This window comes from Pinus tabuliformis, chromosome 6 (genome assembly GCF_031772625.1).
Source record: "Pinus tabuliformis cultivar Carrire ecotype Pingquan chromosome 6, CPIR1, whole genome shotgun sequence".
NCBI classification, from domain to species: Eukaryota; Viridiplantae; Streptophyta; class Pinopsida; order Pinales; family Pinaceae; genus Pinus; species Pinus tabuliformis.
Window position 1 is genome coordinate 13,523,172 of NC_142292.1, and position 23,096 is coordinate 13,546,267.

The following is a 23,096-nucleotide window of genomic DNA, read 5'->3' on the forward strand; positions in this document are numbered from 1 at the left end:
ACATTGTCCACCTGCACGCTGCTTTGTTTCTGAAGAACCTCCTTTCTGCACTGCTGCTGCCACCAACATGTTGACCTAGGTTGTCATTGATGTCAATATGGCAATATTCTAGATACTAGATGACCCATGAAGGGGAAGCAGAGCAGATCCATGAAGAAATAGGAGCAAGGCCATCAGGAAAGCCAAGCCATGAGTAAGAGTCTGTTAACGGAGGAGTTAACAAAGGAGGCATATCAAAGCTATCGCTTATGCTTAAGAGTATTGCAGAATATCAGAGCAAGAGAGGCATATCGGAAAAGACAGAAGCCATCAAAGTATGAAGGTATCAGAGAAGACATTGGAGCAAGAGGAGCCACATTGGAGGAGCATCGCATGTAATACATGCCCAAGAAGAACCGAGAGGAAGAAGTCATCAAAAGAGGAGTTAACATATCGGAGGAGCATAAACAGCGCTATCAGAACTATCGAAGGAGCCATATATATGTCATATATATGCCAAAGAAGAACTATCGGAGGAGCATAAAGAAGAGCAGAAGAGTTAAAGGAGCGTAGCAATAAAGAAGAGCGGAAGAGTTAAAAGAGGCGGAGTAGTATATAATATATATATGCGCAATATACACTATCGGAGGCGGAGTTTACATATATATCGGAATACACTATCGGAGGTAGAGTTTACATATATATGTGCGGACCCGATGATATATATGTCCGGGGGCATAAACAGGTGAAGTCCGCTAAGTGTTCCGATGCATGCTTTTCAGTGTATTTAATATATTCTGGCTCTATGCCTTGCCACATTAAAACATGCGAATTGCAATATATATATATATATATATATATATATATATATATATTATAATTGCGATACATTGCGGACCCGCTGCAACATTATGAAATGCTCTATTGTTATATCACATCCGCCTATCGGAACTCGCATATCGCAATGTACAAAGGGCTGTCACCCCTGAAAGCGCCGATTGCGATAAAGTATGCGGACCCGCTGCAACACTACAATATGACTTAATGCTATGTCGCATCCGCCATATCACAAGTGCTTAAGGCCTTGCTACATTGGAAGCACCGATTGCGATATATGTTGCGGACCCGATGGTCCTATTGTAACACAACTTAATACTATATTGCGTCCAGCAGGGCCATCGGCCATCGGCGATGTAATGAGCTCGACTTATAAAAGACTTCCGGAAGCCGCGATTGCCGATTGCGATAACGTTGTGGAGGAGCGGACCCGATGCAGTTATAGATGCAGGTGTAATGAATTTGAAGTCTGGCCTTAAGCGTTTCGGTCGGGTTTTTCCATATATTCTTGTGTATTTCAAATAATTGTATTTCCCAGGGTTTGAAGGCCAAAATGCATAAATAACGGTTCCGATAGTTCAGTGGGCCTGAGCAATGGCGATTGTGATTGCGATGGTGACGTGGCATGTGGGGCCTCCTGATTGGTACAGTCTCTTCGTAAACAGTAAAGCCCTGTGTATGAACGTTATTAAAGAAAAAAAGGGATCTCTCTGATATTGTTTAATAAGCATCATTTCCTGTGTAATTCGGCCTTCTCTTCTGAATTAATGTGTCCGTGAAGCATTGGTTAATTCAAATAGGCAGAGGAAGCTAAAGCGACCAAAGGATCGGGAAGCCGAAGAAGCAAGCGAGCGCAGAGGAAACTACAGCAACCGAAGGAGGGAAGCCGAAGGATCAAGCAAGCATTGAGGAAGCCGAAGAGCCAGCGGAAAGAGGAAACTGACGGTCAGAGGCATCAGGAATATATAAAAACAGAGAACAAGGAAAGAAAAATGTTGGTTAAAAAGCTGGAAGAAATAGAGGCAGCTATAGGGTCCAGCAGAACAGAAAAGGGCCGAAGGACCAACAGGACAGGAGGCATTCGAAGGATGAGCATCTCTGTTGATCATGTTACCCTGTGAGAGACTCAGACCTGTGATGAATTAATCAGGTACACAATGCAGTCTGAAGAACAATTCTGTGATGTAATAAATAAAGCTTTATCTAACATTGTTTGAAGGGAGAAGTAGCCAGCAGAGAAGCAGTCATGTTGAAGCATTTACTGTGACAATTAGAATAGATGCTTGAACAGAAAGTTGGTTCTTATGCAGAGCTTAGTGCAGCTAATAATAGACTCACTAAAGTTGTGTGGAGACATTATCAAAAATCATGATGGCTAGTGCAGACTCTGTGTGGACAGTACGAAGAGTTGTATAGACTTCTTCGTATGTAGACTGATTGGCATTGATGTTGTAGCATGGAGACTACAGTGAAGCTGTGAACAGACAAAATTCAGTAAAGAAGAGTTCTGATAGCAGAACATTACTATCAAACATGCCTTGACAAGAGGGTTGGAGCCCTTGGGGTTGGTGCCTCAGACGTTTGAAGGATTGGTGTCCTTGGAGTTAGTGCTCCTATATCCAACGTTGGTGCCTTGAAAAAACAGATCCAGATAGTTTGCAGCAGAGGGTTGGAGCCCTTGAGGTTGGTGCCTCATAACTGGAAGGACTGGAGTCCTTGGGAGTTGGTGCTTCCAAGTCCAAGATTGTTGCCTTGGCAAAACAGAGTTGGTGCTCTGGAGGTTGGAGCCTCACAAAAGTGCAAGTTGGTGCTTGGCAACTGATTGCAACCATTTATATATTGTATCTATTTTATTGCAAAGATTATATTAATAAAAGCATCTATACCTGTTGTTCATCTTGTGTTCTAAATATAAATGTTTTAACTGGTAAATCAATAGTTGAAAAAGAAATACTGATTCACCCCCCCTCTCAGTGTTTCCAACACAACACTGTGCTGCTGCTGCTACTGTACTGCTGCCCATGACACTGCCCTTGCCGCTACTGCATCTGTACTATAACTCCCTCTCAAATGTTGCATCTTCTATGCTGCTAGCACTACCACTGCTAACACTGTGTTCGTACTGCAACTCAGTTGCTGAGAGAAGCAACTGAAAAACATCCAAACTTAGTTGAACTTAACTGTGTTCAACATAATACAATGAATGTTGGAATCTGACTGCTGTTGATTCTGACCCTCTGAATCTTCTGTGCTGCTGCTGACTCTTGCACTGTGCTAACTGCACTGCTGCCAACCTTGCTCTGCGCTGATTAGTCTCTGTTGGACACCTAATCCTAAATGGGTTAGTGTGGAAGCCGAATGGACAAAAGGAGTCCAAGAGACCTTGGGATGTGAAACCCAACGGTCAGATATTGTACTATAAATGTAAATCATTTGTTAATAAAAATTGTACTGCATGTTTTATCTTTCATATTCTCTCTTGCTGTCCATGTGTGTTTAACATGGTATCAGAGCTATGATGTGTGGCCTGTGTAGTTTTCTTCCTCACAGTTTATGCCTTAGGTAGAAAAAAAAATAAAATAAAAAATGCCATGTTATTATTTCCTGCGCAGCTGGTCTGAGTCGCCCTGAATAGCGCTGGCCTGGTCTTCATTACCTGTAACGTTCTATGCATACCTGACGCTCCTGAGCACTTTGCCTTCCTGCGGCTTCCTGCTTGTCAGAACTATCATTCCTTAGCCTCGTATGCAACGATTTTTCCCTGAGATATTATGCCCTGACATGACATTCCACTGCGCCAATTGTGTTAGGTAGAAAGGAATCGAATGCTTATCTTTTGATATCTATTGTTAATATTTGCTAGTTATGCGTTAGGTTTTCTACCCTGCAATTCCCTACCAACTCTGTCAATCCTGACATTTCCTCAGCGTTGTCGATTCTCTTTCGCCATGAATAAGCGCTGGTCTCTGTCCCATGCAATTTGTAAATAAATTCAAACAAAGAAAAAGGAAACGGTCCCTGCTCGGATTAGAGGTCAGTTTGTGAGGCAAACTAATGATATCGAAGCAGCTGGTGCTAATGGGGTTGTTTATGGTGTCGATTCCTCTGAAGATGAGGATGATGGGTATGTACATGGTTCTATCATGCCTGTTCAAATGCTACTTGTAATTCTGTTGTACGTTTAAGCGACAATTATTCATTTGTTATTGATTTCCTCGGAAAGAATCAAGAAGTTCCTCATTGTACAACAAAGCATATGGAACGTCCTGGTCGTTATCTTCGCGTCGGTCATTGTTGAGAACGTGTTGAAAGAATGAGTTGAAACTCCTGCATGGTGATGTATGAGGTTTTTGTTTGAAGACTGTGACTTAACTATTGTGCTCTCCATAAAGCTTGCATGTATTGGCAAGTTTGTGGCTAATATGTTCATATATATGCGTTTTGAACGCTGTGGCATATAATACATTACAATAATAAAGGCCTTGAGAAGTCTCGGGTAACTCAACAAAGTCTACAAGAGGATTATCCTCAAGGATAAGACTGCATTCAGTTCCATCTGCATCCCAGTTAGCTACGCTTGCTGTCACCCCCAGGAACATTTTGAAGCCTACCTTTGCAATAGCTTCTGCTGTCTCTTTAAAATCAACACATCTCGTAATATTTGATTTCTCTAGAAATTCATCTATAAGCCAAATGCCAATGTTATAACCCATTTGATCAAGCTGCTTATTAACTTCTTCAACCTCTTCAAAATCAGTTAGTAGCTGGCGCACAATGGCTCCATAGGTGAGAGTGAAGAGCTCCGCATTCACGCGTTCGACATTTGCAAAGACTGCATCGCCTGATCTCGGTACGAGGGGAGCCATGATAACCTGGATTATACTTCCTTTCTTCTTCCTTCTGCTGTTGTTGGTGTTGTATTAAACTGATGCTGCCTATGTGTGCTGATGATCGGAGTCCTGAAGCTGAATATACACAGATTCTCCAAGTGATAAATTGATATGTTGTAGGCCGAGGTAACTCTGAGGCTGGCATCATTTCCTGAGGCTTTTTGGAAGTCCGGCCACAACCTGTATCACACCCGCAGTCACCCAGTACACACTGAGATAAGTGCGGAAGGGTTCCTAAGTCTCGAAATCTGTGAGAAGCTCCTGTAGTGAAATTTGGAAGATTGGTTTAGGCCTGTACAGATTGGGATTTTCACTGGACTGAGGTAAAAAAATTGGGATGAGTATCTGAAGCAAATCGCAGGCAGAAGCATTCTCTCGGGACAGATTTCGGAAAGGTTCTTGCAAGTCTTTGAAGCAGTTATAGGATAAACTCGGATTGTTGATTAGGGTATTATTGTTCGTTTTTGAGAACTGTTGGATTCGAAACTTTGTGGAATTATACTGGACTGTGAAATTGGATTATATTGGCATTATACTGAATGGTCTGTTGTATTGTTGAGTAAACAGTGCTGCTTACTAAGATTACATTATTGTGCTGGATAAATCTGTGTCATGTTTTTAACAAGGAAAACAAGATTTGTTGAAAACCCTAGTCACTTAAGAAAACCTAGGGCGGAAATTACCCTAGATTGCTACATGTAGGGTAGCCATACCAGCATTAAAATTTCGATATTCACCCTTATAAAAGAAAAGGAAATGGACAGCTAGCCGTCATTTATAATGCCTGGCGGAAGATGGTCATGGACGTAGCATCATCTATAGCTATGAAGAAGTCAGGATTGTGTTCTCTCTGTTTTATCTTCAAAGATCCATTTCCCACATCTGGAAATTTATTTTGTATATTGTCTTGCCTCAAAAAAGGTCCCGTTATACTTGTTTCTTGAGGTACCTTTACCAGTTTGGCAGAAAAACTCAGAAAAACTGATTCGTACCCCAGTCAAGGCATATGAGCATTCAAGTCCTGTCCATGACAGTGTTTTGTTAGCCATCATTTCTGATTCAAAAGGGAAGGAGTATTTGAAGGATCCAAGCAAGTTTGTAGTTGCTGTTGCCCTAGTTGTGGAACTGTATTTAAAACTCATTATAGTTTCTGTTCCTTGATTCATTTGCTGCACATTTACAAAGGATTTTTCTGTGTCTTTGTACTGTGAGTGGGTGTTACTTTTACTCATTGGGTCATAGTTGTAATCAGTCTTTTAAAGGGGTGTAATTTTGACAATGAAGAATATGCCTCGAATTACTGAAATATTAGAGTTCTTAAAAACTCTGATATATTCCTCTAATCATGAAACATTCCAAATCAGCAAAGGCTCTCTCTCAGAAATTCAGACATGTCTACAATATGCACAAGAGAAAATTGATTTTTTGCAGCTTGAAACACAGCTACAACAAGAAGAATTAAAACGAAGGAGTCATTCTGAACCTGTTTCTGTTCAGAACAATGAAGCAGACTCCCATAAACAGCAAGTCAATATTGTTCAAGTTCATTCAGATCCAGTACCCAATAAAGCAGCAATTGTACATGTAGATGCAGAAACTCAGTCTGCACTTCCCAAGCCCATCATCAGACCTTGGGAACAGCTTGTCCACAACAAGCACAGAACTGGTCTTGGATATGACAAGGACTTGTCCTTTCATATTCCAGACTATGCCAAGCCCATTCAATTTCAGAGTGCTGGATTCATTCATGACAGTTCACCTGCTCTTCATGACAGTTCAGCTTCAGCTGTTCCAGACTCTGCCCCTCTTCCACAGCAACAACAACAACAACAACAACAGATTGTGAAATGCCAACACTGTGACCGAGTTGGCCATTTGAAAGATCAATGTTTTGATCTTCATCCATGTAAGCACTGTCATAAAACCAGCCATTCTTCACACAGATGCTTCAGAAATAAATGTCCTGCAAGAACAAAGATTCATCTTGGATGGATCGCTTCTTGGTAATGGGCATCAACAGCCAAGAAGATATTCCAAACACATGTCAGAACTTGTTCCAAAATATTGAACAGTCTTGCAGTTGAGTTTCCTCCATCATCTCACCTTGTATCTGACAGGGGGGGAAATGATGATCATCTACAAGCTTCAAAGCCACATCAAGCGAGCCTGAGCCACAACCTGCCACACCAGTTTCAGAGTTGTAGCCAGCAACAAAGATGTCCGTGAACATGCCTTCAGTTGGCAATCCGGGACACTTCCTCTAGCAGAAGACTTCAGCTTCTTGCCAGTTTCAGAAGCATTCCAGGAACACAATTGAGAACACTTCCTCTAGCAGAAGACACCAGCTTCTTGCCAGTTTTGGAAGAGTTCGAGGAATTGCATTAAGCATTCCAGAGTTGTTGGTCATCCTTAAACCATCACAGGTTGAGACTTCCCTTTTAAGGTTGAAGTTTTACCTTTTATGCGGGGTGAGACCTCCCTTTTATGGTTGAAGGTTTCCCTCTTTAAAACAATAGGATCACTTCCTCTAGCAGAAAACTTTAGTTTCTTGCCAGTTTTGGAAGAGTTCCGGGAATTGCACTAAGCGTTCCAGTGTTGGTGGTCATCCTTAAACCACCGCCCTTTATACCAACATTTCATAGAGCACATTCAGCCTAGTGCTGCCATGCATATTTGCACATTTTGTATTACAGCTCTCTTCTTGGACTCATACATAACCCTTCGGATTAAGGGGGGGAATGTTGGACACCTAATCCTAAATGGGTTAGTGTGGAAGTCGAATGGACAAAAGGAGTCCAAGAGACCTTGGGATGTGAAACCCAACGGTCAGATATTGTACTATAAATGTAAATCATTTGTTAATAAAAATTGTACTGCATGTTTTATCTTTCATATCCTCTCTTGCTGTCCATGTGTGTTTAACAGTCTCTAGTCCCCAGCTACTGCATCTATCCTCCAAACTCTCCACTGCATCATCTGACACTAAGTCCATCTCGCTACTATTGAATCTTGGGCTCCCGTAGCAAGGAATTGATCCAAGAGGTGGACTCCTCAAGGATCCTGCCCACATGTAGTCCTCCCGACTACAGCTCAATATAGTCCCATCTCCCTTTTGGAGACGTGTAGGCACTCATGGCAAACTCATCCTCGTCAATCTTTGCTAAAGCAGCCTTAGGATCATGTTTCTCATCCTTATCATTTTTCTTCAAAGGACACTGGGATGCATAGTGGCCCATCTCACCACAACTGAAACATTTCACCTTCGAAATGCCGTTCTTTCGCTTTGGCTTATGTTGTCCCTTCGATGCTAGAGCTGTGTTCTCCTCCTCCTCCTTTGTCTTTGTGCCACTCCCACTGCTGCCACTGAGGTTGACCTTCACTAGGTCCCTCCTTAACTCCTCCTGTTGAAGAGTTTCCCACATCTCTTCCCATGAAGGTAGTTTTTCCCTGCCCAATATGCTTTGGACAAAAACTTGCCATTCATTCGAGATTCCATTCAAGGCTATCCTCACCATTGCGGTTGGTTGAGGAGTGGACCCCACTGCAACAAGCTGGTCTCTAGTGTCCTGAAGGCGTTGAAGATAGAGTTCACCTTTTCTCCTTTCTGCATCAAAGTCTGCTGCAACTTCTTCTCTAATACATCTTCCGTTGTTCAGAAGAGCCTTCATATAGAGAAGACAAGGCTTCCCACATCTCTCTGGCTGTATCCTTGCCCTGCAAGTGTGAGACCACATGATCTCGAATTCCATTGAGAATAAGCCTCTTTGCCTTCGCCTGCTCGGCCTTGTACTTCTTCTTTTGATCGTTGTCAACAGGAACAGCTACAACACTATTGATGTAGGTCTCGAGAATATATTCCTCTAGAATAGCTAAGATTTTGGTCTTCCATATGAAAAAGTTGGAGGCTCCTTCCAACCTGTCCTAATATCTGAGCCCATGCAATGCCATCTCACCCAATTGTCGAACTGACTCCTCTAGTCACTGCTTAGGACTGCTCAGCTGCTCAGCAAGTGAGAAATTCGAACTTTCTGGCGGAAAAGTTCTCCGAGGAGAAAATTCCACTTCCATGTGTCTTCATTCTTTTCTAGCGGATTTCTGGCCTGACAGAAACTGCACCATTCAAGCACTGTGCTGAGGCTTCGCGTCACTCACTTTGCCTCTGCAAACTCATGAACTGGAAATTGTACCTCTGTCGTCTCACTTAGAGAGAGATTTCGTCGGATCTGCTTTCGACAAGGACTGGGCAATCCCTTCAAGGGGATTCGAATTGTTGCCAAGTGCATCTTTTGGCCTCACTGCTCAGCATTGGATTTGCTCTTCCTGTTTCAAAATCAATGCTATGATACCATGTGAAAATTTCTACACTTTAAAGGAACCCCTACTGCAACAAATATGAATGTACTTCACCTACTTGATTTTTAAATTACATTCATCAAGTTATTCTCCTGAATACTGAAGCAAATTACTTCTGCAACCTACACTTATTTAATATTTGATCTCATGAAACAAAAAATAGAGCAAAGAACAAGATACATAGGACACACTTATTTTTGGACACAGTAGTCCCCGGAAAAACCCAATGGGGGAAAACTGGTGCAGTAGTTCTGAGGGTTTATTATTATGAAGGAGAAATATCTGAATACAACTCTAGGATGGTCATCCAACAACTGTTTACAAAGAAAATACTGGCGGAAAATCTGAGTGAGTTTTACCTCACTTCACCAAGTAGAATTCCAGCTGATCCGGCACAAGATTGGCTAACCCCGACTATTTTTGCGCTGGCTTTGCATCAACCCTGCCTCACCTTCTCTGCCCTCTGTGTCAGCTCTCCTGGCTGTTCCGGCAGTTCCCAGTAGTTCCCAGAAGTTCCGACAATTTTGACAATTCTAGATTCTGCATGACAGGGAACTTTTCTGCGTCATCTCTCCCGATTACTGTGTTCCCTTTGCGCCAACTCTCTCGGCTGTTCCGACAGTTCCTAGCAGTTTTGGTTGTTTCGACAGTTTTGGATTCTGGGTGACAGGCAACTTTTTTGCGTCAGCTCTCCCGGTTACTGTGCTGCCTCTCTGCAAGCTCTCTCCACCTCTCTGTTCTGTATTGTTAAAATTGGCAACTAGGGCCAAACTCCATGTGGGTCATCTTATTTATGACAACTGATATTTTTATTGGATCCCTCTCATCGAGAAGTGTAGGATTGATCTAAATATCATCCGATTCCGATAAGTATTTATGGAGATATGAATTTATTTTGATTATGGAATTATTATCAAGCCGACCAGCAACTTGAGTAGGCTCAAAAGCCCAATAGACATGCCTATTCATCATCTACGTCTTAGTATAAATAGAAGAGGATTTGAAGTCATTTGCACACACTCTTTATGTGATCTCCTCTCCACGTCTTGGGTTTTTGGAGAAGGAGAGACACTAAGAAGAATACGTTGGCCTTGTATGATGCCCTAGCTGCTGTACGTTGTTGAAGGAGATCTGGCCGCAGTAAAGGAGGCCTCATATGCAGCTAAAGGGAAGGCCCTATCCGCAACAAAGGAAGGCTTGGATAAGGCTAGATCCACAGACATTGAGGAGACCCTATATGCAGTTCAGATGATGCCCTATACGCAGTTGAGATGATGATCTAGCCGCAGTTCAGCTGTGCCCTAGCCGCAGTTCAAATGTGCCTTAGCCGCAGTCAAGGGAAGGCTCCTATCCACTAACTAGAGAAGCTCCATTACACAGTCAAGGGAGGCACTCATACACTGTCCAGAAGCCCTAACACCCAGTCAAAGGAACAACCCTGAACGCAGTCAAGGAAGGCACTCATATGTTGTCCAAGAAGCCCCAACACGCAGTCAAGGGAGGCACTCATACGCTGTTTCAAACAACCCTAAAACAGTCATTAATGGAGGCTATTATACACAGTCCAAGCAGCCCTAAACGCAGGCAATGGAGACACCTAATACGCAGTCAATGAAGACATCTAAGAGCAGCAAGGAGAACTGTTTTGTTGTAGGTGACAGCGTGAGGATAAACGTTGTTACATATCTCAGACTTGAGTATAGTTTCATGGTGACTAAGTGCTGTCATAGAAGAACCTTAGACAACATGGATTTGATAAGTGGGGCAGCCTGTAGGATAAGCTGTTCAAGGGTAAAGAGGGTTGCACTAACAGTGCTGGATCCTCGCTTTGATCAATAAGAACAACTCAGTGATATTTTGGTATAGCACTGAGATGATGGGCATGATGATGGAAGATGCAGCATGATTAATGAGAATACATAATGATGTAGATCATGGGCAGCATGATGTATGGACAACATGATGTAGATCATGGGCAGCATGATGTATGGGCAGCATAGTGAGTAGATCATGGCCAGCATGATGTATGGGCAGCATAGTGATGCATGATGCAACATGATGGTACTACACGGTAAGGTGCAACAAATGGACGAGATGCAGCACTATGATAGGCGAAGGAGTCACCTTAGAGAATCAATTGAAGCAATATGTCTTCAATTGATCTCTGCAGATATCAAAAGTCAAAGTGTTGACTTCTATTGTAAATGTACTATCTCTCTCACTTTCTCTGCTAAACTTTGAAGAACATAAAAGAAGAATTGATCAAGGGTTTCCCCACATTGTGGGGATTGTCCCTGGCTGGCGCCACATCTTGTGTCCTCTTTTCTTGGCTTGTCTTCTGCGATTTATATTTATGTTCTATCTGCAGTTTACTTTTATGTTGATGTGATTGCTAACTGTGAAAATTTAAATAAATTGCTTTAGCATAGAACATACCTAAAATTAACATGTTATTTTCGGAAAGTCCTCCTGGATTTTCTCTGCCCCTCAACTGCAAGATCTCCCCATTTGATTTTACTCCAGAGAACTTCTCATCTCAGAAAATCGATTTCCTCAATCTCTGTGTGTGTTTCCAAATGGAGCCCAAGCCTCCATTTTATAGTTTTCCTGTTAAGTCTTCAACGACCGAGATTAAGTCTCTAATCAATGGCTAAGATTAAAAAATGACTTGATCCGCCTTCTAGATCATTCTCACCCATATTTTGATTAATACCCATTAATATTTTAATTTCCCAAAGTTTAAACTTAGGAACTGCATTAAAAATATTAATTATTTTAACAAAATACAATTGGAGTGGAATTTCACCAAACGGTTTCTGGGTTCTTTAGAACTCATGTGCCTTAGCCTCTTCACCAATTTTCAAGGCTAGAGCACTTCTGATGCTACCAAAAACTAACACTCTCTTGATAAGTGTTGGCATAAATATTTGACCTGAATGTTGAAATGTATTGCAATGACAACTCTGTTGTTACATTGTTATTGTGGTAAAAAAGTTTCTTGATTTAAAGCAAGTAGCCTTGAACGTTGGAAATAATTGAAGAGATGACATGGTCACACTATCTGTTGAGCAAGGCTATCATATCATGACCTTGAAGTCTGATCATTATTGAAAGATGGAATCTTTATGTTTATAAAGTTCTAAAAAACCCTAGCAAGGATTTGAAGAAGTGAGTTCTAGGGTGCGTGAAACCCTAGGATCACCAATATTGAAAAGTGATGAAGATGAAGAAGAGTGCAAGAATGAATGCTCTTGATCTGACTGATGATGATAAGCGTTATGGTTTGTAAACGCTAGTCTAAATCTAAAAGATCATTAGGGTTTGAAATTGAAACCCTAGCTATATAAAGTGCAAACCCTAGCCAAATAACTGTTAACCCTATCTAATCAAAAGGGTTGTGAAAGCCTTGGGCTTATGAACTAATTGTTCTCACTTAAAAGAAGAAAACCCTAGCTCCTAGAAGATTTAACATCTTGATGATGAGGTTGATTTGCAGTTTGGATTCAAAAAAAATTAAAGATCAAGAGGGAGTTGTCATGATATCAAAAGATAAGTATCTTGTATTTCTTTTAGTTTTAATCATTACTAAAATTAGATTGTTTATGAACCCTGTTGCACACTTTTTGTCAAAGTTCCAAGGAAGAAGACATGCCAATTTTTTTTGAAAGGATCAGATCATCTTTCAGTAGTTTATTGAGTCACTGTAAACCCATTTTGCAAATTTATAATGTAAATGATGCTAGTAGGACCGTGTTTGTATGCAACAACCTAGGTAGGCCTATTATTTTGGCAAAAATTTGATCCTAGGAGGTTTTTTGTCTCATTGTCTCATTTATGTTTCTAAACACGGATGCTTGATAGAGTTTTTCCCTCCAACTGCACTCCAAATCTAGGTGGAATTCTTCGTCAAAATCTTAGGTGAGTCCTAGTGTTCTAGTCGAGTCTTATGTAAATGTGATTTGTGAATAATTTAAACTAATTGGCTAAATTATTTTATTACAAATCACTTGGTTTACTATATCACATTGTGTTGCAAATTGGGTATGTATTTTGAGGGTCTAATCCAAACGGGTATCCCCCCTTTGAGGGTCGAAATTGTAAATCTTAAGTAAAAAATATTTTAATGCATGGTCCCTCATACTGAAACACTGTGATTAAAATATGAGAAGGTGGAAAAAATAATTAATCCCCTCACGTGTCAATTAATTAAATTTTCTGGCAAAAATAAATTAAAATTCTAAGCCAAAAATTTAATTAATTAGAGTCAAAATTAAATTCAGAGAAATAAAATTCTCCAAATGGAAAAATTCGTGGGTCTTAAAAGAATTAATTTTTGGAGGTCCTCCACCAAGGGAATATTGGATATTTCAAAAAACAATGGACCCTTGGGCCTTGGTGGTTAAGTCAAAGTCAAAATTTTGAGAAAATTAGCTCAAAATAATTAATTTTGAGCTAATAAAAATGGAATTAAATGAGAAATTCAAAAATTCCTCAAAAATAAAAATTCAATGGCTAAGATTAAAAAATGATCAAGTATTTTTCAATGACCAAGATTATTTTGACAAGGATCAAGGAAACTAGCCGTTATTTTTGCACTTGGAGGATTATCTATAAATTAGAGAGTCAATTGATTCTTTGAGTCTCCAGCCATCTGATTTTTGGCTAAGAAATTGTTGCTGAAGCATTTGTGTAAACTATTGCCCCGCTAGAACTATTTTTTCTATCATAATAAAGACTTTGGGGTGCAACTCGAGGTGTCCATGTTTAGTGATTTGTGGTATGTACTGACTATAGGCTTTCCTATGTTGTGCTAATATATGATTATTTTGAGATAAATACATAGTGTTTGCAGGTGCTTCAGCCCTTGGTCTCCAAGTTCACAAACCATGGGCAAGGATCAATTTCGCTTGGATTCTAAATATTTGTGTGGTGCATCAAATCTTCGCTAAGGCTATAGTGTGAATGGGGTTTCTAAAGCGTTTTTAGCCATTTATCAAAGAAAATAGCCACAAAAATTTTATTTCTCAAAAAAAATAAATTTTCAAAACCCTTGTTTATTTGTAAATTATTTTTGTTAATTGGGGTTTTGGGATTTTAAGATTTTGTATATATTTGGGGTTTGGGTGCTTTATTTTCAATTTTGTAGGTTGAATCAAGAGATCAAGCTGAATTAGAGCTAGATCTAGGCCCTTGAGGGTAAGATCTAGTCTCTAGAAAATTTTGTAGGGCTACCCACTAAAGATTTTGCAGCACAATTCAGATCTAGAAGAGAATTTTTCTTGAAGCAAGTATTTTATTTTTTAGGCCTCCCAAGCCTGGATCAAGCCTCCTCTAGCCCGAGTCTCAGTGGGTTTGAGGGCACATCAATGACCCCATGGGTCTCCATATGAATCGGAGATGTCTGTAGATCCTCTACAATGGTCTAGGTGGTGGAATGAATGTTGCCATGACATCGTACAAGTGCTGAGACATCTGCCAAGAGTGTGGGGCTCCTATGGGGGCCTGCTGGGCATAATGTACCAATCATGTAACATTGTTTCAAAGTGGATCACAAGTAGTTTCTGAACATCCATGAAGATCTTTGGAGTGTTGTCTGTTGTTGTGTAGGCCCATGGCTCTCTATGCACACCCTACATGTTCCAATGTGAGCCTCTGGGGGTCAGGATCCCATACAGAGAAGCCAAACCCAAATGGAAACCACCTGCAATCCTGTTAAGTTATGGTATGTTCTATGCTTAGAGCAGTTTATTTATCTTTCTTATTATTATCCACAGATTAGCAATCACATGTACATAAAGTAAAGTGCAGATAGAACATTAAACGATCGACAGAAAACAAGCCAAGACAAGAGACACAAGATGTGGTAGCTAGCTAGGGACAAACCCTAATGTGGGGAAACCCTTTGATCAAATCTTCATTTATCTTCAATAATTCAGCAGAGAAAAATAATACATAAATCTGATTTACATCAGCAGCAGCAAACCCTAGATCAGCCAAACTAGGGCAGACAATATCTTGCAAACCGACTGTCGGATCGGCTTGATTCCTTCACCAAAAAATGTGGCCTTCAGAGGAGAGTCAGTTCCACCTACAGCGCAATTCTGAGAGAGAGTTTGATGGTCAACATTGGTCAAACTTCCGATCTGCAGTTGCAGCCCTAAATTCTGTGTCTTCCTTCCACATGTGTGAGAGAAGAGTCTCTTTCTGCGCAATAGGAGAAGAGCCTCTTTTCTGCGCAGGAGAGAGAGAGATGTGATGAGATGAGTGAGTCCAAATGAGGAAAAGACCTCCTGTATTTATACCATAGTTTTTAAAACCGGCCCAGAAAACCGGTTACCGGTCTAACCGGCCGGTTGGAGGGCTGGCCGGTCCGAACCGGCCCTTCTAACCCGGTTTACACCCCAACGTGCCCAAAAATAGGCCCTAACCGGTAAAAACCGGCCGGTTTAGGGCGGAACCGGCCGGTTTATAGCAAACCGGCCGGTTCCGTCCTAAACCGGCCGGTTTATGGACACTGTTCACTGTTAAGTTATTATCATTGTACCACTGTCACTTCTTATGATCAATAATATTGTTGCTAAAACCAAAATAGGACAGTCAATATCTTGTTGTCCTACATCATTTGAACTTTCCTAATAAATACAAAGTCACCTTCTACAAAAGACTTTCTCAAGATACACTGCTACTTGTCACTGTTAGTGTTACTGTAAATGATGAAAACCCTTAGTCATGAACTGTGTAGTTTTTAAAATTCTCACTGTGATTAAATATGAAATAATAGTCCCTTTTTTGGTTATATTATCAAGATGCTTTTGCTTAATGTTGTTGCCTTTTGACTTGCAAAGATGACTCCAATTGTTCTTAGTATAACTAAAGATATGCCTTCAATTATAATGCTCTGAGCTAAAACACAACACTAAATTCAATCATTGGCTTAGTGCATTTTGATACTTTAAGTTGTTCAACAAGACAATGAGATTGCGGAGGGGGTCAATGTCATATATTCACAATGGGATACCTAACAAAGGTGTCTTTTATTCATATATCACATATGTCACTTCAACACTTGCTAATCTTTTGCTTATTGCAAAGTCCGAAAACTCATAAATCTAGGGCTTATCAAGATTCACCAATGACTGCAAAAGGATAGCTTTGATCTGTTCAACAGTCAACTCAAGGATCCTAATAATATTTATTCACCAATAAGAGTTGAAATTTTTCCCTTAACAAGAGATGTCCTACTCCTAACTTCTATAGATTTGTAGAGAGAATAAATATGCAGACTGAAGGACATTACATCCGGCCGGTTTATAACTTAACTGAAGACTTGTAGTAGGCCAATGGCCTCATAGCTTGCAGCATTGTTTTTGGACTTTATAGGCCATTTAGAGCCTCATTTCTTATGTATTTTGCTATTTTGTCGATGATATGTATTGCACTCGGTGCCATTTTGATATATTCACCTTTGCATGGTATATAAATGAGCAAACTTTGCATATTTTGTCTCTATTGGCTTGGAATCATGGTTTTACATCTTAAAAATAGTTTTGTTTCATTAAAAATTAATTATTTAATGTATTTTTTAAAAACCGGTTCGTTTAGACCAAACCAGTCCCGGTTAGACCGGTTCCGGTCGGTAAACCGGTTCATTAGGTGGACCGGTTCGGTCACCGGTTCCGGTTTTAAAAACACTGATTTATACACAACTGTTGATGATTGAATAGATGCGACTGTTGGGCTTCTGAGTCTATATGAGTTGCTGGTCGGCTTGATAATTATTCCATAATCAAAATAAATTCATATCTCCATAAATACTTATCGGAATCGGATGATCTTTAGATCAATCCTACACCTCTCGACGAGAGGAATCTAATAAAAATATTATCAACCATGAATAAGATGACCCACATGGAGTTTGGCCCTAGTTTCCAATTTTAACACTCCCTCTCGACTGGGGAGAACTCCATCTGCAATTCGTCTGTCGGTCGCTACTATTCATCCATCAAATGCACTGCCCTGCACAGCTTGACCCCTGCTCTACTTTTCTCTATTCTGCCTGCTCTGCTCTGTTATATTTTGCCTTGTTTTGATTTACTCTTCTCTGCTCTGTTCTGCTTTGCTCTGCTTTGTCCGAATTATGAAGAGGAAGAAATGATCGAGGATGTATCATACCATCCTCCACTGACTCAAAGTTAGTCTCAGAGTGTGTACCACTGGTCCTAGACCAGTCCTCAACCGACCCGAAGTCAGTGTCATAGTGGGTACAACTCCTACCACTGGTCCCAGACCAGTATCATTGATCCCAGATCAATGATCAAGGATGTATCATACCATCCTCCACTGACTCAAAGTCAGTCTCAGAGTGTGTACCACTGGTCCTAGACCAGTCCTCAACCGACCCGAAGTCAGTGTCATAGTGGGTACAACTCTTACCACTGGTCCCAGACCAGTATCATTGATCCCAGATCAATGGAGGTCATCCTAGCATAGGGAGTACGGTAGATACAACAATGCGTCCATCGGTACTACTATGGTCCCTATCCTCATTTCCCTGCTCATTGATCAGATGAGAGGTACTTCCTATGAGTCCCAGACTGCATGGGTAGGATGCCTCGACAGGAGAACTAATCAATCTTGTCCTCACAGGAGAACTAATCATCTTACTACACAATCGTCATGGAGAACACATCATCTAGACCTCACAAGAGAACTAATCATCCTGCTACATAATCATCATGGAGAACACATCATCCAGACCTCATTGGAGAACTAATCATCCTGCTACATAGTCGCCACAGGGTGTCACAGGGAAAGTTTTGATTCTTTTACCCTGTTCATCATATGTCGCTCCAAGAAGTACCCTGCACCCCCCGGAGGTCCCAGAGCTCAATACATCATACAGTGCCCTCATCAGAGGGTTTTTGAATGACACCAAGTTGTTCTCGGAAAGTAAAAAATTTGACCTTTCCTAAGGGCTTTGTCAGAATGTCGGCGACCTGTTCATCTGTACCGATATGTTGGAGCCTTATAGCTCCCCGCTACACCATATCTCGAATATAGTGGTACCTAATATCGATATGCTTGGAGCGATCATGAAATACGGGATTCTCTGACAAATGAATCCCACTCTGGTTGTCACATAGGATCACGATGGTATCCAATGTAAATCCAAACAGCTCATTGAAGAGCTTTCGCAACCAGACTGCCTCACAGGAGGCCATGCTAGTAGCAATATACTCTGCCTCGGCGGTGCTCAAAGCCATCGACTTCTGCTTCCTGCTCATCCAGGATATCGAAATAGATCCCAAGGAGAAACAGCACCTGGAAGTGCTCTTACGATCCACCACACTGCCTGTCCAATCAGCATTAGTGTATCCAAGTAGTCTCACATCTCCGACAGTGTATCTTAGCCCATATGTAATTGTGCCACGAAGATATCTTAATAGATTCTTGGCACCAATCCAATGTATGTGATGAGGTTCAACCATATGTTGACTTAATGTGTTGACTGCAAAGCATATATTTGGACAGGAGTTCACTAAGAACATTAATGCTCCGATGAGTCGCCGATACTTGGTAGCATTTCATAAAACAGGTCCAGCAGCACTACCGCTTAACTTCTTGAAGTCAAGTTCCATCGAGGTAGTTACAGGCTTGCAGTCTACCATACCAAATTTTTCCAATATCTTCACCACATATTTTCCTTGAGATAGGAAAATTTCCCTTGGCTTCCCCCAGACTTCAAGTCCTAGGAAATAGTGCATCAGTCTTAGGTCCTTCATTTCAAATTCAGAAGCCAACTCCCTCTTACATTTGTGAATGAGAGGGTCTGCACCTGTTAGAAAGAGGTCATCCATATACAACACCAGTATGACAGGTTTGTCATCTTCAACCTTAAAGTAGAGGTTAGGATTGACGTCACTCCTAGTGAATCCCAACTTCATCAAGTAGCTATCGATCCTCTCATACCATGCTCGGGGTGCTTGCTTCAACCCATAGAGCGCCTTCTTCAACCTGCATACATGAGATTTTCGATCATAAATCTCAAATCCTTCGGGTTTCTTCATGTAGACCTCTTCTTTGATCGAACCATGCAAAAATGCAATCTTGGCATCCATCTGATGTAGGTTCCATCCTTGTGAAGCCGCAAGGGCTATGATCGAGCGGATGGTGGTATATCTGGCAACGGGTGCAAATATCTCGTCATAGTCTATACCTTCCTTCTAGGAGAAGCCATGAGCGACAAAACGAGCCTTATATTTTTCCGTACTTCCATCTGCTGCATGCTTTATCTTGTAAAGCCATTTAGAAGTGACAACTGTCTTGTCCTGGGGTCTAGGAACTACTTCCCAGACATCATTCTTCATAATAGACTCATATTCTTCGGTCATAGCATCCTTCCATACTTGATGCTTGACGGCATCTGAGAATGATGAAGGCTCATTTTGTATGATTGTGCTCATGATGGTCAGGTATCCCTGATACCTGTTGGGTTTCTTACTTTCACGGAAGGTTCCTTGGGGTGCAGTGTGTCCTTTAGCATCATCGAGTAGCCCCCTAAGCCAAGAGGGCCTCTTCCTAGAAGAGGAAGGCTCAGGTGGATCAATAGGATCCATGGGTTCTTCCACATTAGGCATTGTTTCATCATCCTTTTCTTTCGGTTCCCTGGTGTCGGCTTCTTGAGAGCTCCTCAAAGTCGGAAGATTGTCCACCTTGCTGAGAGCCATATCTTCGTCAAAGGTGACATCATGACTAATCATGACTTCCCTTTGACTGGCTACATAGATTCTATAGCCCTTAGTATTTTCACCATAGCCCACGAAGATTCCTTTCTTTCCAGATGCACCCAATTTATTCCTTTTCTCTTTCAGCACATGAAAATATACAGGGCTTCCAAAAATTCTAAAATGAGATACGTCAGGTTTCTTACCGGTGAACATTTCTTCAGGAGTCTTGGAACCCAATGCTTGATGAGGGCATCGGTTTTGTACATATACGGTGGTGTTTGCAGCTTCGGCCCATAGAAACTTCGGAAGTCTTTGATCATGGAGCATGGCACGGACAACTTCCACAATCGTACGGTTCTTCCTTTCCGCCACACCATTCTGTTCAGGAGTATATGGTGTAGTATTCTCCCTCTTGATGCCAGCCTCTTTACAAAAGTTATGAAACTCATTAGATTCATCTTTAGTCCCATTATCAGTCCTTAAGATCTTGATCTTCTTTTTGGTTTGATTCTCGATCAAGGCTTTGAAGTGTCGAAACCAAGAGAAGACTTCATCCTTCTTTTTCAAGAAGTATATCCAAGTCTTTCAAGAATAGTCATCTATAAAGGTAAGGTAACATGAATATCCTCCCAAGGAGTTCACAGGCATCATACTAGATATGTCTGAGTGAACCAGTTGTAATATATCGGAGGTCTTGCTTTGGCTTGAGGGGAATGGTCCCCTTTTGAGCTTTCCTATGGCACATCCCGCACATACACCTTCTTTCTCTACTCGGAATTCGGGCATCCCTGTTACCATTTGTCTTACATTGGGTAGAGCTTTATAATGAAGGTGGGTAAACCTCCGATGCCAAAGTTCAGATTGAAGAGGTGTCACAAGACATGACACCTAGCGGACTTCCACCGACCTTATATAATGAATCAACTCGAAACCCAAGAGTGAAGGCATCTTTAACATTATTTTTCCATATACATAACTTGCCATCGCTGAAGGTCACCTTGTAGCCTTTATCTTCCATTGCCGAGATGGACACCAGGTTCTTTTTGAGGTCAAGTACATATAATACATCTTGTAAGTGGATCATATTACCTTGATTCAATTTAAGAGAGACATTGCCTACACCTTTCACGGGATATTTCATATTATCTCCAAGGACAATTTCCAGGTTAGTTTCTTTCTCTATCAGATTATGGAGAACTTCTTTGTAACCAGTGAAGTGCCTTGAGGCACCACTATCAATGAGCTAAATTCCCATTGAGTTCGAAGGAGCAAAGGTAGATAGAGCAGCTGGTAGATAATATTCATCCTGCTTATTATCAACAGTGTTGGATTCATACCTGGAATTTCTAGCCTTCTTGAATGGTTGTCCTCTTCCTTGATTTCCAGCACTCTTTTTACCTTTGCTATCAGATTTGCCATTCCTTTGAATACCATGAGAGGGATTTTGATCATCGTCCCGATATGAGTCCCTTCTATCAGGGCACTCCCTTGCATAGTGACCTACTTTATCGCAAATGTAGCATCATCCTTTTCTTCCACCCTTAGGTCCAGCGTTGCTTTTTTATTTAGTCCCGGAATTATTTTTTTTCTTAGCATGAGAAGAAAAGGTAGCAGGAGGACCTCTAGGCAGGGGCATTTCTTGCTCTTCTACCCTTGTTTCTTCTTGAATGCATCTAGCCATTAATTCCTCGAAACTAGGAATTACATTATTGTTCAGAAGAGTAGTCCTGAACACGTACCATTTGGATGGTAATCCTCCAAGAGTTGTGAGTGGAATTTCCCTATCAGTAATAATCTCCCCAATAGACTGGAGATTGTTCCTGATCTCGATGATTCTTAAGAAGTATGCTTGCATACTCTCTCTTAATTTCCTTCAGCTTATTTCTAAGAAACAAGACTTGATTTGCATCATTAACTTTAAATAAACTCACCAGTCTATCGTAGATTTCCTTGGAGGTGTTCAGGTCGGAGATGTAGGCCACCAAGCGCTTGTCGATAGAGTCCCAGATGATCTTCTTTGTTTTAACTTTGTCGGTTTTCCATTTGTTCCTGGCAACAACGGGTGCATTTGATGGAGGCTCAACAATATTGCCTCTCACATGGTCCAACACTCCTTGATCTTCTAAGGTTAGTTCGAGAGACATCTTCCATCCGTGATAGTCCGCTTTCTCACGGAGCTTGTCTTCGACAAGGAAGAGTGTTGAGGACCCCATAGTTCTTTTAGGATAGCCTTGCCAATCTTCTCTTCGGTGATTGCTCTTGCTCTTTCTCGGGCTTTGTCTTCACCTCAGCTCTGATACCATGTTAAGTTATGATATGTTCTATGCTTAGAGCAGTTTACTTATCTTTCTTATTATTATCCACAGATTAGCAATCACATGTACATAAAGGAAAGTGCAGATAGAAAATTAAACGATCGACAGAAAACAAGCCAAGACAAGAGACACAAGATGTGGCGGCTAGCTAGGGACAAACCCCAATGTGGGGAAACCCTTTGATCAAATCTTCCTTTATCTTCAATAATTCAGCAGAGAGAAATAGTACATAAATCTAATTTACATCAGCAGCAACAAACCCTAGATCAGCCAAACTAGGGCAGACAATATCTTGCAAACCGACCATCGGATCAGCTTGATTCCTTCACCAAAAAATGCGGCCTTCAAAGGAGAGTCAGTTCCACCTACAACACAGTTCTGAGAGAGAGTTTGATGGTCAACGCTGGTCAAACTTCTGATCTGCAGTTGCAGCCCTAAATTCTGCGTCTTCCTTCCACATGTGTGAGAGAAGAGTCTCTTTCTGCGCAGTAGGAGAAGAGCCTCTTTTCTGCGCAGGAGAGAGAGAGAGATGTGATGAGATGAGTGAGTCCAAATGAGGAAAAGACCTCCTGTATTTATACACAACTGTTGATGATTGAATAGATGCGACTGTTGGGCTTCTGAGCCTACATGAGTTGCTGGTCGGCTTGATAATTATTCCATAATCAAAATAAATTCATATCTCCATAAATACTTATCAGAATCGGATGATCTTTAGATCAATCCTACACCTCTCGACGAGAGGAATCTAATAAAAATATTATCAACCATGAATAAGATGACCCACATGGAGTTTGGCCCTAGTTGCCAATTTTAACACTGCATAAGATCCAATGCATCCCCTAGGCTTCTAGTACAATCAATAATTAGAATAATCGGGGAAAGGGGCTTACAAACCATGGATATCAAAGTGGGCACTTCATAATGGCATGCCCTTCCGTAGTGGGCTTTGGCATGTGCTAGTGTTTCCAAACTCCAAAGGGGGTTAGTAAAGT

At 41.2% G+C, this 23,096-nt stretch overlaps 1 protein-coding gene and 1 pseudogene across 2 annotated transcripts in view; one reads left to right on the top strand and one right to left on the bottom strand.

Moving 5' to 3' along the window:
* LOC149256975 (D-amino-acid transaminase, chloroplastic-like) overlaps positions 1–23,096 on the top strand; it is a 220,034-nt gene that overhangs the window by 192,595 nt on the left and 4,343 nt on the right. The window lies entirely within an intron of this gene.
* LOC149256977 (uncharacterized) lies at positions 4,185–4,730 on the bottom strand (annotated as a pseudogene).